We start from the raw sequence: 14,104 nt of genomic DNA, 5'->3' as shown, positions 1-14,104 counted from the left end.
GAAGGAAGTGCCACGGCCCCCCTGAACCCCTCTGCTCCAGATCCGCAGGACCCACGGGCCAAAGACTGGGAGGATCCTTCCTCCCTCCCGCCCTCCCTCCCTCCCTCTGCTGCTGGGCTTGGGTGACGGAGGCGGCTTTTGCCCCCGGCACTGCCCTCTCATCAGCAGCCCGGGCGGCAACGCCGGCTTTCCTTCCAGCTGTTGAATGAGCCCTGCATCCCCCCGTACACCCAGAGGAGCACTTGCCCGCATCCTGCTGCCACACCTTCAGACTTTCTCAGCCCGGGCGGGCGGCAAATATTTGCTTTGGCCGCTCCTGCAGGGGACTCCCCCTCGGCACCAGCCAGAACAATGCGCGCCTTTTTTCTTCTCTTCTCTTTTCTGGAAATGCCTCTCTCCGCATTCCTCAGCCCCACATCTCTCGCAAGCCAAGGCCTGGCCTCGGTCTGCTCCCAGGCAGCCGATCCGACCGCCTCACGCAGAGACATCCCTCGAAAACCGGCCCTTGCCAAGCTGGGAGCCAAACCAAACAAGACCCCTGCACAGGGCAAGGAAGCGTTCAGCCCGGCCTTCCCAGCCTGGTGCTCTCCGGAAGGGCTGGACTACAAACCCCACCAGCCCCGGCCAGCATGAGGAAAGCCGCAGGGCGAATGACAAGAAGACACCCGTTTAGGGAAGTCTGCATCACAAGACAAAACCCTGCCTTTCTTGTGCATACATGAGCGCGTGTGTGTGCACAATTACACGCCATGAGTGTGAGCCCGGGCTGCAGGCCCTGATCCGGGAAAATTCAGGCCACCCAGGAACCTGGCGTGCGGTCTCAGGCCAACGGTGGGCAGAACAGTGGTGCCGGACACCTAGTCTTTGTGACGACTGTGAATGGAAGTGGGGACATGCTACGAACCTGTGAAACATACAGCAATGGGCCGTTTAAAGAGGATGTTTGGGCAGAGGCAAAGGTGCTGTCGGCCCCTTTCCTGCTGACCCCTTTTGCTCCCCAAGGCACCCCTACAAAGCTGTTCCTCCCACAGACAATTTTACTTCCAGCCACAGTGTTTTATCTGAAAATGTCTTAAGTAGTCTTGTACCTGGTGTCCGCAGGTTAAACTACCTGTCCCCAACCTGGTGCCAGAAAACCTTTGCTGAGATTGGCTGCAGAGGATAGGAATTGTAGTCCAATCCAGCTGGAAAGCGGGACACCAGATTGAGGAAGTTAAACACGTACAAAGAAAAACTCAGGCTGGAAGGAGCTGCTGCCGAGTGGGAGAAACCATGACGACGTCTTTGGCAGATGGGACCTGACCCCTACCTTCGTCTTCCGCGGGACCCCATTTCACAAACAGCTTTTCAACAGAGGCGGAGCAGCGTGCCGTGCGATGTGGGCCGAACAGCGGATGCCAAGATACATCAGAAACCGGGCAACACTTTAAGGCAGAAAGGCACTCTCCAAGCGAGGCAGCCTGCAATTCCCGACCTGGTGCTCGAATCGCTGGAAGGGGTTGTCAGCCTGGGAAAGTCCCAGTGAACCTGCTCTGCTCCGCCTCCATGTCTCTCCGTGGTCTCAATGGGCATCCGCCGGCGGCACCTGGAGCACCAACAGAGCCCCCGTGGCGCTTCCAGTGACGGTCTCGGGGGTCAGTCCCTGATCCATGTTAACAGCATCTGGCAAGCCACTGCAAACAGCCCTCCCATTGGCGTCCAAGGCCTGGTGGCACCTTTGCGGTTCCGGAGCGAACGATGCGGAAATCCCAGCGCAGCGAGTGGGGGGCTCACGGCACCGTCGCGCTCCTGCCCGTTCCCTCTTTCTTCCACCCAGTTGCAAAGAAAACATTTTACGCCTGGTCAGATTGCTCAGAGACCCTTGGCCGCGGCCAATCACAGCCAAGAGGCATTATCTTTCGCGCACAATCGGTCTATTGACAGCTTCATTCTTGGAGGCCGTGTGCTCCAAAGCATCCGCAGAACCGCCACACTGACGACGGGACGGGGGCGAAGGAGGTCGCCCTCCTCTCCAGGCCGCAGGCTGCGCTGCCCATCGCGGAGGGAGGAGCTGCCACTGTATAAAACGCCTGTTGTCCGGGGAGCCCTGGTCCTTTGATACCAAGTGCCACATTCGATATGTCTGTGTGCTTTAAGGGTGTTGAAATGCACCTCCTTTCCTCCAGGCACCCCCCCATTCTAAAAAGATGAAATGACTCTTCAGGTTTGCCTGGGGGAAATCAAAATGCTAAACTAAACCATGCTGGCAGAACCTGGACCCCGCAGTCCTCACTCCAGTCGAATCACCACCCCAGACTAGGCCAAGGTGGCGTTATTTTCTGCTTCCAGAAGGCATCCGAGGCAAGAACCAAAATGGGCAAGCCTTTCCTTCGGTCCTCCCCTCATCCTTTCCTCTCTTCCCCTCTGCTGCCACCTTCTCTTTCCCTGCAAGTCACTTCTTGCCACCCTCTTTTCGGTCGGCCTGGAGCCACGGCACTGTTTACAAGCGCTGTTCAAGGACACCACATTTTGAAGGACGCCCACTTGTACGGTTGCCGTAACTCAGAGAGGCCGTGACACCACACAACAAGCGGTGGCAAAGTCTATCCACAACGACAACCTAGCAGAGCTAACCGGGACTTCCGGAATCCGAACCAGCTTGTCTCTGAATGGCAGATGCTGTAGGGCAAACAGGGAAAAGCCAGAAAATGCAGCCCTGAGCTCTTCTTGGAAAGGACCCGATGCCCTGCGTTAGGGTCCCTGGCGATGGCTTGCCCAGGAACGGATTTTTACCTGCCCGTTCAGACACAGTACCACCCACAGCCAGAGGGTGGCGCTGCAGCTGCCAGATCGGGAGAAGTCAGGTGACACAATAGCACCCCATCCAGTCCTATAAAGTCACAAACTCTTGCTGCTGCGGTCCAGACCTGGGCATCTCTGCCTCCCTGGGCATCCTTCTCCAAGAAGCTTAGATCGGCTTACAAGCTGCTCTCCCACCTGGACACTTCTAGGATGAAACCCCGTCCTCGCAACATGGAGGAGCTGATGCAAGCAATAAACCGATGTCTGTCCAGACCTAATTGTTGGCACTTCAAAGCACTTGTTGTGGCGCGACAAAGGAAACGGAGATTCGTATCACTGGAAACGGACGCGGGTTAACTATCCTTTCCTGCACAGCGGGGAGGAAATTACTGGGCTCATTGTCCGACGCGGGAAGGAGGTGCCCATAAACGAGCAACAGAAAGGGCTCCAGGGCTGCCCATTTCCAGCGGTCCAGAAAAAAGACCTGCACTAGCCCTGGGACTCAGGGCACATGGTACGGCTGGTCTGACCCCAACAGAGCAAGAGGCCTCCTTTGCGCATCCGTGAACCAACTTTTGCAAGCTGAGAAAAGGGTCTTGGAAAAGTCTCTTTAGGGGTATCAGACCACACAGATGGCACTTTCAGCTTGCTTTTACTGCAAAAGCTATGATCTAAGCAGAACAACAAGAAACTTCGCTTTTTCTATGTTTAGGGCCAGTTTTCTAGACCTCGAGATGTCAGATAAACCTTTTGAGCCATTTCAGTTTATGCTGAAAAAGCCCAAGAAGGTCTGTATGAGGAGATACTGCTTCTTTTCGAATAAAGCAGAGGAATGTCATCGTTTAGCTCAGTGGCCCCGGTTTCTCTGTTCTTTACCAATTTAGGATAAGATTTGGAACCTTCCGATAAGATTTGGAACCTTCCAGCTGCAGCTCCATTTAACAAACCCCAACTAAATGCATGTGAGTTTAAAAAATAAAAACGAGGTAAACAGTGAATGCAGCGAGCTAATCTGAAAATGGCTTGGGCTATAGATTTAACTGCTGAGGTGCTACGGAATGTTCAGAAACATTCCAGTGGCTTACCTTGAAAACAAGCAATTGTTAACTTGCCCAAGGGATGCATGGTATTAGGAGAGATTCAGCAGAGAAGGAAACCACAAATTAATCGGAAGTGTTGATCACCTATTAAGACCTGCCAATTTCATTAAGACTTGTCTGCATAAAGGCGGTATGTCAGTGGCAAACGTGAGGAAGTGGAGATGCGCAGATGATGCAGACGCATGAAAATTCAGTGGCAAGCCCCTGGGAAAACACGCCTGTGCGTCGGGTCCACATCTGTGCTGGACTTGTGGGCAGCCGGTTGGAGAAGCATGAGAAGAAATCCGCATTTGCTCGGTGGGAATGGACTGTCTTTGATCCCAGTGTTACTCTTTTCCTCGAAGCAATGGATCGGCCTATGTCAGTAAGCTTGCCATCTACTCTCCCTTTAGATCGGAAGGGGAAAGGGAAAAATTAACGAAATAATTAAGCGGCAGATAAACTTTGAACCAGGTAACCGTGCAGTGCCTTGCAAACCAACTGGCTACAGCATGGGTTCTCAAACGAAGGCCCGCGGGCCGGATCCAGCCCACCATGCCCATTGAACCGGCCTGCCCCACAGGTTTTGCACTCGCCGGGGGCGCGTGCGGGCACGCTGCTAGCTTGCTAGCGAGGTGGTCGTTTTGGACTAGCTTGGAGAACACGACCTCCTCATGAGCAAGCCAGCACCTCACCGGGCATGCCCGGCGGCAGCTTGCTCACGAGGTCATTTTGGACTCGCTCTCCTCGTGAGCAAGCTGGCGCCTCCCCGTGCGCCCCCCCATCCCCGCCTTGCGTGCGTGCGCACCCCCTCGCTGGCCCGCACCGGCGCCCACCGCTGGCACCTGTCCACTGGCCCCCTTTGGAAAAATCTGAGGACCCCTGGGCTAAAGCGACCCCCCCCAAAAAAGTCCATGCACAGGGAGGGTCAACCCACCCCGACAGGGTCTCAGAGCCAGGCAGGTGTTTCAGCTGAAGAACCCAAAGGGGAGGGGGGTCTTTTCCCGCCCCCCAGGGCAAAACGCATTGAACTTGCTCTTCTCTTTACGGACGGCTGCACCCGGGCTGTGCACGCGCACGCAAGAGACTCCGAGGGGGGAACCCAGAGGAAGGACAGCGCGTACAGAAAGTGCCTTAAACCCAGATGAGAGGCAAGGCGCCACCCCCTAAAATGCAGCGCAACCCGCCAGTTCAACCCCGCGCAATTCGGAGTCGCTTCCAAACTCATCCTCGGGGCCGCCGCCGCCGCCGCAATCCGGCCAGGTACACATGAGAGGTGCGCCACCTAGTGGTGCTGGACGCGTATCTGGGGAACAAGGACCACCCTGGCTTCGGCCAGCCCTGCTCGCGGTCCTTTTGCTGGAATTTGGGATTGCGCAGGACATTTTAACCTAACACGATGGCCCAAAGCATGGTCTGCACCATCATTTTTTATACGGACATTTTATATGGATGCTGGGAGTTATTTTCTGACTGTTGTCGAATTATCATCCCAGAGTGGCCAGCCACAACCAGAAAGGCTGCGATTCGAGACTTGGCCAAGAGGTATGTTACTAATTCCCTGGCCAAAGCAAAGTGGGCATTTTAAAAGGTGGCTGAAGCTTCGGAGGCCTGTGAGGCGAACAACCTTCCCTTTATCACGTCTGAAACCCACGCCCGGAGCCGAGAAAAACGTATCGCTGGGTAATGAAAATCCGCATGCTTTCCGAGGGGCCCAAGGCTGCATGCCAGGGTGAGCATCAAGGGAAGACCTGGGTGGGCACCCCCCAGACTGCTTTAGCAAGCAAGCAAACCCCGCCAAGTAGGCCTTCTGGAAGCCCCCACCTCTCCCGGACCCACAAGGGGCGTGGGGGAATTCCACGGAGGCCGGAAACGGGCTGTCTCCGGCTCATTCAGGGAGAGAAAACACAAATGGCTCAGCTCAGGCTCCTGAAGGATTTCCAGAGACTCATGTGGAGGGGGATAAGAGCCCTCTGGACAACCTAACAGCTTCCAGATGCAACCCGGCCACTTCCAGCCCTCCCTCTTCTCCAATCCAGACCAAAACAGGCGTCGCTGCAAAACTTTTCCTGGTTCTCCCCCTGACAGGCCTTCCTGCCCCCCCCCCCCCCCACACCGTCTCCTGCCTCCCTCCTCTTTCAACTGCATGCACAGAAGCCAAATGCTCAAGCAGGCCTCAAGAGACAATTTCTGGGAAACAGGGAACTTCAGCCGCCACCTTCCCCAATCAGGTGTGTCCCCCAGGTATATTGGACCGGGGGATGTTGGAAGGTGCCATCCAGCACATCTGGAGGGTGCTGGATTAGGAAGGCAACTGGGGGCTGCTTGGAATTGGCTCTGCGCGTTGCCCTCCGTTTTGGACCTCCTGAACGACGTACAAAGCCACACCTGTGGCCCAGGTGGACCTGCCAGTCTCTGTGGAAACACCGGCCGCTCCGCACTCCGCGACAGTGGTAGCCCTGCCCACCTTCCCCAGATACCACACGGGCTCCGGCCACAGTTACTCACGCCTCCTGCAGAAGAACGCCTCTCTGGCTTGGGATGCCCGGCAGGTGGGTTGGCATCACAGGTAGGCGTGGCTGGGCACCTGCCAAAGGCCGACTCTTGCCCCAGCCCAGAAAATGGTGCTGGTGAGAAGGGGGCGTGGAGGATGCCAGCTCCACAGGCCTGCAGGTGTGCTTTGCCCAGGGGTCCCTGAACACCTGAGTGTGCACAGACGGGCATGCTGGACTAGCCCACAGAGTGCCGTGGGGACCCCAAGCCAGACCTGCCCTTGAATAGAAGGCCGGGACTGCCGTACGAAGGAACGCCAAGAAGCAACCGCTTCGCTTTTCCACTGAGCAAAGTCACACCATTTCATCGGAACCAAGAACTTGTAAATAGTGTTAACTATGGTTAACTTTTAGGGAAACACGCCGGGAACATAAACCAGAGTCTAAAGTGAGTCTCTTTTCCTAAGCCATATTTAAAACTAGCCACAGTTGATCCAGATTCAGACATAATCTTGGCTCGTGCGGAAAAACAACCCAGAGCAAGCTGCCCGACGCTCTGTCCCTGACTTGTTTAGTGTGATATGGGAACCCAGGAGAGAGGCAAGCCAGAGTTGGAACCCAAATTTGGACCTTGGGTTGTTTAGCTGCCAGCAAACTTCACCCTGAATCAAAGTACTCAGAATCAGATTCTCAAAAATATCTAATCAAAATACTATCATACCACTTAGTGGTACTGCCTAGCACTTAGACTGATTCAGCTCACATTTATATTGCAAACTTACCCAATTCACCCTTTTTGAACCCACACAAGAACCAGAATGCAGATAAGCACCGACATCTACACGTCCTGAAGTTCGCAACCAAAGAGGCAAGCAGCGTCGAGTTATTTAATTTCTATCCTGCCCGACAGCCAAAGCTACAGCCGTACGCATGCAAACCCGTGTACGGAACAGAAATGGGCCCTGTGCTTTTTCGTCAGAAAAACTGCCAGCAAAGAACACGTCTCATTGACATGCACGTGGCGGGCATGTCGTGAGCAGAGCCGGCTGGAGCCGGGGGTCAGACTAGATGGCCCAGGAGGCCCCTTCTGACTCGCTCTGTTTCTCTGTTTCATTTGAAAAGATGTGGACAAAATGAGTTTCACAACTTGCAAAATGCCCACAAAAACAGGTCCGCATTTTTTGCAAAATTAAACATCACCCACAGACGCAGCAACGGGCTGCTGGAAGGGACAGCTGCTCGGAGGGATCCAGGAAAGACTCTTTCTGAGCCCTGCCTGGTTTTTCGTGCAGAGCAGGGGCTGCTGGGCTGTGAGCTTTCCTCCTGCTCTGCGTTGCCAGGTATGCAGCGACTGAGATGGCCTTGGAACAAGAACCAAGATGTCTCAGCTGCAACGCAGGCAGCCAAGAAGCCGCAGAAGTCCGCCAGACAAAGCGCGAGGCGCCACAGCCCTCTCTGCCCATGGGGCTTGCTTCCCACTGCATAAGCCAGTCTTCCCCAGCCAGAGGCGCTCCAGATGTGTCATGATGGGAATTGCAGTCCGACATGTCGGGAGAGCCCCAGGTTGGGAAAGGCTAGTATATACTGAAGTTCACTATCTTAGCTTGATGGCTAGTGCCAGAACAAAGAGAACCACTGATTGATGGATTGTATTTGTATGCTGCTTCATAGCTCAGGGGTTCTCCCTGCAGCTCACCAAAAACAGAAACTACAAAGTAACATTACTATGGTAAAACAAAACCACATCTAAAACCAAATGAAATCAACTCATATAAGGTGCAAAGCAGCAGCATAAGATAAACAACAATAAAAACCACATCTAAAACCAAATGAAATCAACTCATATAAGGTGCAAAGCAGCAGGATAAGATAAACAACAATAAAAACAATGAACTTATCTGCTGATGAGAAACAAGGCACTTTTTACAGACAACACATGCCAATACTCCACAAGGAGCGGTACAGGTGAAAAGCGATCCTTCGGAATCTTATGTCCAGCACAGGGTGAACGGTGTGCGTGTGTGTGTGTGAGAAAAAGAATAAGTGTGCTTGCCACAACTGCACACACCACACTCGTCTTCTACCAGCAATCCTTGTCATCTCCACCGAGATTGTACCACCTTCCGACGCCACGCTCATGAGGGAGAACTCGACGAGCACCTGCCTTCACCCGTGAGCCATGCCGCACCGGGGAGGCCGCACGGCAGCCCCAGGAATCGCCCCGCGCTCAAGGGGAGCGAAGGTGGAGCACGAGCAGGCACCCAGCAATGGGCGGCTGTGCTTCGCTCGGCAGAGTAATGGGTGTGATGCTCATGAAGCGCATGGGTGCGAGCCCACCACTCTGAAAAAAGGGACTGCGCCACCTTCCCCCTGAAACCGCCACCCCACCCCTCGTCCTGAGCTCCAAAGCGCAGAAGGACACAGGGACTGCCAAGCCTGCGAAGAAGAGCATTTGCAGGTCTGCTCTGCAGGAGATTTCCAACTCATTCTGCAGAAGCAAGCAGCAATATTTAAAGATGCAAAGAGGAGGAGGAGGAAACGGACATGCGAAGGACTCCTGGCCACGTCCCTCTGGAAAAGTGTCCCCTCGTTTCTGCAGACTGGTTCGAGACCTCCAGCCTGCAGGCAGCGGCCTCACTCCGGATCTCGATCTGCATCTCCTTTGGGCCTGGAAGTCTGAGCTCTCCTGAAGGGTCTGATGGATAGTGAGCCAGAGCAAACCTCTGAGCGCCTATTTCTCCCCTCCCACCTCTTCCAATCTGCTCTCCCTCCTCACTGCAGGGGTCTGGAGACTCTGCTCAGCGTTTGGTTTCCTGGCTGAGCAAACCGGGGATGGCTTGGGGTGGGCAGAGAGAGGGGGGGGGATATTTTGCTCCACAATCGGAGAAGCTGAGGGAGACTGACTTCTAAAACAAGTAGCGGGTTTCTTCTCCTCCATTTCGTCTGCATCCATCCACTTGGGATGCTTCCACTGCCTTGTAGGAAAACCATAACAAACCACCACCAAGAAGAACGAATTTAAAACTAATGTTTATCTCATGGTGCCAGGATAGGATCTAGCAACCAAACCACGAGTATGCAGGACAGAGCGTGGATTCAGACCATTTCTTCCCTATCTAGACCCCAAACTCCAAAGGACATTCCAGGGAAAGATGATCGGCAACTCACGCATCAGAAGCATCATGACGTCGCAGAAGAATTCCATGCGCTCTCCTTGGTGACAGAAATGACCGCAAGGAAGCATTCATGGTCTGCACAGAGGGCACCTCCTAGGATATTTCGGGGGGGGGGGGGGGGGGGGGAGGCGCGCCAGTCTGCCGCTGCCAAACCAGCAAGGCCTCGTGGCACCTTAAGGACTAGTGTGTTTCTTCTGGCACATGCCGGTCTGCCTGGCTTCCTTCATCAGAGGCAGAATCCTTGCCAAGATGCCGCATTCCTGCCAAAGGCTTCGGGGTGTCTGAGCAGATGAGCTGGAGCACAAGCAGGACTCTCTCCTTTGCTTTCTCAGCCCTGCGAGCACCACCCGGGGGGGGGGGGGGCGGCACTGTAAGTCCCTCCATGAGTGAGAGTGGCGCTGTCAGGACAAATAAGTCACCCATTTTGCTGGGAAGAAGCAGCACCAGCGAGGAATTCCAGGCAGATCGCTTGACCGCTGCATCTCCTTAATTGGGCACAGTTTGCTGTCCTGCAGGCGGCAGCTGAGAGAATTTCTTGCCACTTCTCTTGAATGGGAACCTTGCCCATAAGAAAAAAAGAAATCCAACATCCCGGGAGATTTGACTTTTTTTTTTCTTTTTAAGCACTAGGGCTTCGAAACACAATGCACTGGGGGAAAGGATTGCTTTGAAGTCGGTCAGCAGAGCTTTTCAGCTAACCTGTCCAAAAGCGGAAGCGCCCGGAAAGGCAACATGCAGGTCACCTCCCTTGTGGTTCTGCATTTCTGCTGCCTGCAGGTGCCTCTTCACGTTTTGCAGCTGACCCAGTGGGGAGCTGTGGGGGGGCAGATTTGTGGGCGGGGGCCCCTCACTGCAAGAGGGATGCGGCACGGCTGGGATCAGTACAGGGGAGGGCCACAAGGTTGGTGGCCGGTTTGCAGGGGAAGCCGTATGAGGCGAGACTGAGGGAACTGGGTCTCTTCAGCCTGGAGAAGAGGAGACTCCGAGTGCATCTGTTGGCAACATATAGGAACGTGAAGGGACGTCACATGGAGGTGGGGAGAGACCTGTTCTCCCCTGCAGAGGAAGGCAGGATGCGCTCCAAGGGAGCAAAGCTCAGGGAGCCAAGGTTCAATTTGGATGCCAGGAAGCACTTCCTGACAGTTGGGACCCCGAGGGTGTGGAATGGGCTTCCACGGGAGGTGGTTGAGGCCCCATTGGTGCGGGTGTTCAAGGATAGGCTGGACGTCCACATGGCGGGCATGCCATGAGCAGACCTGGCTGGAGCCGGGGGTCAGACTAGATAGCCCGGGAGGCCCCTTCTGACTCACTGTTTCTCTGTTCCATGTCCCTGGCATGGGTGGTGGTGGCCACAGGTGATGGGGTGCACAGGTGGCCTCCTCAGAAGCTGCGGCTCGTCCGAGGGAAGAAAGGGGGAAGCGGCCAAGGGCAGACGCCTGGGAGGTCTGAGGAATCTCCAAAGACGCAGCAGCAAATGTCCACGTGCTGATTGAGATGCACATGATCCCAAGCAGAAATCACACAATAGCTGGGAGGGGCCTGCACGGCCATGAAGTCCAGCCCCCGATCAATGAGGACTCCAAGAGACAGTGTGGTGCAGTGGTTAAAGAGTGTGGGGATGGGTCTCAGGAGATCTGGGTTCTGGTCCCCACTCAGCCATGGAGCCAACTGGGCCAGCCTCAGACTCTCAGCCCAGTCTACCTCACAGGGTTGTTGTTCTGGGGAATGTTCTGAGAGCAGCAGGAAGAGAATGAGGTAAGCTGCTTTTAATTCCCTGAGAGGAATAAAAGCAGGATATGAATCAAATCGAAAAACAGGCATCCCTGACAGAGGGCCGTCCCACGTGGGAAGACCAATGTCCTTCCCAGGTCAAGCGTTCTGCTGCCGAACTACTCCAAGGGTCAGGAATTATTCCTCGGATGTAAGCAGAGCTGCAAGAGCAGGCAGCAGACACCATGGCCGGGAGACTCTGTGGTGGCTTGTGCCGTCCAGCAACCAGCCAGGAATGGGCGACGCCGCCCTCGCGATGGTCAAAGCACACTCCTCTCACCTGCCGGTGTTCATTTCTCACAGACTTTGGTTGTCGCATCTCCAGCAGAAAAGGAACAGAGTGACGGAGCTTGGAGAGACGGAGCGATCCGTTCGTTCCTATCTAAAACACGCACAGAGAAATACTCCGGGGGCGAGCCAAGCTTAGTCCTGTACAGAGGAGACTTGCGGGGCCAGAAGAGACTCCCCGTTCGCTTCAATGGCCCTTCTGTATTCAGGACTAACACGGAATTGTATCCCATCACATGGGATTGTGATGTGTTTTATTGTGGAGTGCTCTCTCTACAAGGAAGCCGAGAAACATTTTACATTCATAAACAAACAAACAAACATTCAGTGAGTCCTGCAACGTCTAGATACACGATCACCGTAAGGAGGCAAAGGTGAGTCAATTTTGGCTTAGCCTGGGCTGGGGACCTACTTATGGATGGAGGGGTATATGATTCCCCCCCCCCCAGCCCTCTACAGTCCATTAGAGGGGAAACAGCTACCGATGGCTGGAAGCGATGGACACAGTATTTTGACAAACCTGGGGGGCACTTGGTTGGAGAAGGCGGCTCGATTCCTTGGAAAGTCCCCGCTCTGCCACCATGTACACAGGACAGGTGCTGGAAACCCCATGTCTTGCTCCAAATCAAGAAGTCCTTTTTCAAAATGCCATTCCTGTTATTTAAGGCTGGATTCCCAATTCGCTTGGGATGTGCAAAGCCAGATTTATTCTGATAGCTATGTTTACGCTGCGTTCACGTGCTATTAGGGGCACTTCTCCAAGTGAAGGTGCCGTTTCCACGCTGCATGCAGGTCTGTCGCTCTTGAAGGGCAAAATCCTGTGTCTGCCGAGCCAGAAAAATGTACTGCAATTCCCAGTCTGCGGAATGGCAGGAATGAGAGCATGTTCTTCTGCCTAAACAGATTTAGGACTGTGCCCATGGCACTTCCCCCTTCAAGACCCCGGTTCAGCACTAAGGAATACCATGCAGAGTAAGCCACCGGGATGCACCATAAATACAAACGAATTCACCAGGCATCTTGAGCAGCCACAGCAGCACTTTCTGGTTCTTTATTCGGTGACTCAACAATAACATTCTCAAAAAAGGTGGGGCTGTTCAGAAAACTAGCCTACAACCATGAAAAAAGCGTTTTCACTCCTGGAAAGCAAAAACACCAATGCCAACACGATCCTTAATGTTTCCTAGCTGAAGCTGTTTCCAGATTTGGTGCTCCCCTAAAATGAAAGGCCACGGGACTCTCTCGGTTCCCCACTTTCTTTCTGCAATCTGGAGCAGCCCCACAGGGCTCAGTGGCCGTGACGGAGCAGCCCGAGACAAAGCCCAGGCGCAGGATGACCTGACAGCTCATCCAAACACCCATGGAGCAGGCGTGAAGGATTCGGAACTAAGCACCGCTTGGAATAAACACAGATCTGAACCTTGCCAGCTCTTCTGCTTTTTCACAGTCCTCTTGGGAGGAAAGGCCTGACTCCAGGCTCAAGGGAGAGGGACACAAACCACGATGGCGAGGCCAACCTCATCACCGACAGATGAAACTTCAGCTTGCTGATGGATGGCGCCCTGCATACCTTCGGGTGCCTCGAACGCGTTTACAGCTCATGTGTTATGGTTCACCGGGGGAAAATAACACAATGTGGTTTAAAGGAAAAACACAGAGGGGTATTTCATGTGGTCGGCGGAAGGTTACAACGAGCTCTTTCTCCTGGCTGCAAATAAGAAATGCACGGAGCTGTCTCCGGTTAGTAAAGCGCATAACGCATCGCATACCTTCCACACACAGGAAAAATGGGCGTCCTGAGCTGCAGGTCGTCGTCCTCTTTTTTTCCCTTTTTTTTTTTGAAACAGAGGATTCGTGCGGCAGCGCTCGCGGCTTCACCTCTGACACAGAGAGAAAGACAGAGAGAAAAACAATTCATCATTATCGGGAAACGCTGCCAGCAGGCTTGCACCACCAAGCGCCACGAGGCCTCACTGAGCACGCGGCTCTGAAAGGGGCCCATTGTTGCGGGCGGCGCACCCGGATCTGTGCTCCCATTTCGGGGACCCACGGAGCCAGTCCTTGCGCCGTCCACGTCAGGCCACGGCAAGGGCAGGCAGGGCCGGGCACCTGCGCCAGGAGCACCACGGGGGTCCCCAAGCTGAGCTGCTCCTGTTTCCGGAAGCACCTGCCCCTCGCCACTCTGCTGCTCAAGCAAGCAGGTGATGGCTCACCTGGGCCCTGCAGGGCACAGGGGTTTGGACCCAGGCCCTTTTTGGCTCCTTCCGGCCCCGACGTTCTCGCCTTCTCTACGTGGTGAGAGAAGAGGAGGAGCCCTGTGAAGTTCAGCTGCTTCAGCCCCTGCGGTAGAAATGGCGGGGTTTTTATTATTTTGGAGCACCTGTTAAGTCAGCAGCCCTGCCTTCTGCCCATTTCTGTATAGCCCAGGACCAAAACATTTAATTTTTGTTAGTGACCAGTTCACAGTTATTTAGCCCAATTGGGAAAGCGTGGCCCCAGGCAGCCAGCCCTCTGGGCC

General features: G+C 54.5%; 1 protein-coding gene across 1 annotated transcript in view; it reads right to left on the bottom strand.

Annotated features, from left to right (window-relative positions):
• The window catches only part of GJC2 (gap junction protein gamma 2), a 40,793-nt gene extending 27,358 nt beyond the window's left edge, over positions 1 to 13,435 (bottom strand). Inside the window, exon 1 of the mRNA XM_044425009.1 lies at positions 13,356 to 13,435. The gene's annotated coding sequence lies outside the window, so the exon portion shown is untranslated. The remainder of the gene's footprint in view (positions 1 to 13,355) is intronic.
• Positions 13,436 to 14,104: the final 669 nt, after the last annotated feature.

This window comes from Varanus komodoensis, unplaced genomic scaffold, assembly GCF_004798865.1.
Source record: "Varanus komodoensis strain SLA01 unplaced genomic scaffold, ASM479886v1 scaffold15, whole genome shotgun sequence".
Lineage (NCBI taxonomy): Eukaryota > Metazoa > Chordata > Lepidosauria > Squamata > Varanidae > Varanus > Varanus komodoensis.
Note: the sequence above shows the minus strand (reverse complement) of the source record. Positions and strands in the feature narration are given on the sequence as shown.